This window comes from Macrotis lagotis, chromosome X, assembly GCF_037893015.1.
Source record: "Macrotis lagotis isolate mMagLag1 chromosome X, bilby.v1.9.chrom.fasta, whole genome shotgun sequence".
NCBI classification, from domain to species: Eukaryota; Metazoa; Chordata; class Mammalia; order Peramelemorphia; family Peramelidae; genus Macrotis; species Macrotis lagotis.
Window position 1 is genome coordinate 183,461,335 of NC_133666.1, and position 1,645 is coordinate 183,462,979.

A 1,645-nucleotide genomic window follows, 5' to 3' on the forward strand; every position below is an offset into this window, starting at 1 on the left:
GTAAGCAGAGCCAAGAAGATAAAATATACAGTAACTTCAACACTATAAAAGTAAAGAATGACACACACACAAAAAAAATCAAAAATAAATGTGACAAAATTATAAAGAACAGGATTTGAATAAAGAGATATAAGAAGACATACATACCCTCTGTTGACTTTTTCCTCTTACAAAAATACTTTTTGCTATATGGAATAGCTTTCTGGGAAGAAGTGAATCAGGCATACATGGCATAACTATGGTGAAGAAAAAAGAAAAAGAGAGAGAAAGAAAGAAAATATGTATAAAAACTTATTTTAGGGCCCACGGAGGCCCAGGCGGCACAGGAACCGGCAGCGCAGAGCAGAGGGCATAATGAAGCTCATCATTCTAGAAGATTACCTTTAGGCTAGTGAATGGGCTGCCAAATATATTAGAAGTTGAATTATTCAATTTGGTCCAGGACCCAACAAGTATTTCATTGTGGGACTTCCTACAGGGAGCACTCCTCTTGAGCCTACAAGAAGCTGATCCAGTATTATAAGAATGGGGACCTCTCCTTCAAGTACTTGAAGACATTTAACATGGATGAGTATGTGGGCCTCCCACATGATCATCCTGAGAGCTACCATTCTTTCATGTGGAACAATTTCTTCAAGCACATTGACATTTGCCCTACAAACACCCATATCCTTGATGGAAATGCAGCTGATCTGCAGGCAGAATGTGATGCTTTTGAAAAGAAGATCAAGGAAGCTGGAGGGATTGAGCTTTTTCTTGGAGGTATTGGTCCTGATGGGCACATCGCATTCAACAAACCTGGCTCGAGTCTGGTGTCTAGAACTCGAGTGAAGACTCTGGCCATGGATACCATCCTAGCCAATCCCAGTTCTTCAATAGAGATCTCTCAAAAGTCCCTATGATGGCTCTGACTGTGGGTGTGGGTACAGTCATGGATGCCAGAGAGGTTGTAGTCTTAATTACGGGAGCCCACAAGGCATTTGCACTGCACAAGGCCATTGAGGAGGGGATTAGTCATATGTGGACTGTATCTACCTTCCAGCAGCATCCCCATGCAGATTTTGTGTGTGATGAAGATGCTACACTGGAGCTTAAAGTGAAAATTGTTAAGTATTTCAAAGGGTTGATGCTTGTTCATAACAAACTAGTGGAACCATTGTACAGTATAAAAGAAACTGAGAAAAGTCAATCTTCAAAGAAACCATATAGTGACTAACTTGCCCTTGGAACCAGATGTCTAATCCCCCAAAGACATATAGACTTTGAGGGAACAGGTCTTTAGGGAAAAAAATTTATTTCATTGATCAGTCCACTCCAATGTTTTATCTGCCTTTGATGAAAATGAGTGTACATAATATTCTGTATTCAGTTGTAAGGGTTGAAGCTTACAGAAATGGGTGTTTTATACTGTAATTTGATTTTCTCTGAAGTATGTTTTCCTTATTTTCTACCTGCTAAATAAGGAAAAATATCTAATACACGTACCCCCAAGGCATAGGGAGAGAGAAAAAGAATGGAAACATGAAAGAGTAGACCTGGAGAAAGTGGACATTTTGGACCTCAACAGGATTACAAGTATAGGTAGGATGGGTAGTCTTGCTTCTCTCTCTTTCCCAGAATAACCCTTTACTTCTTAGGGTTGGGT

At 39.9% G+C, this 1,645-nt stretch overlaps 1 pseudogene; it reads left to right on the forward strand.

Moving 5' to 3' along the window:
* The first annotated feature begins 354 nt into the window (after positions 1-354).
* On the forward strand, positions 355-1,216 carry LOC141501863 (glucosamine-6-phosphate deaminase 1 pseudogene; annotated as a pseudogene).
* The last annotated feature ends 429 nt before the right edge of the window (positions 1,217-1,645 follow it).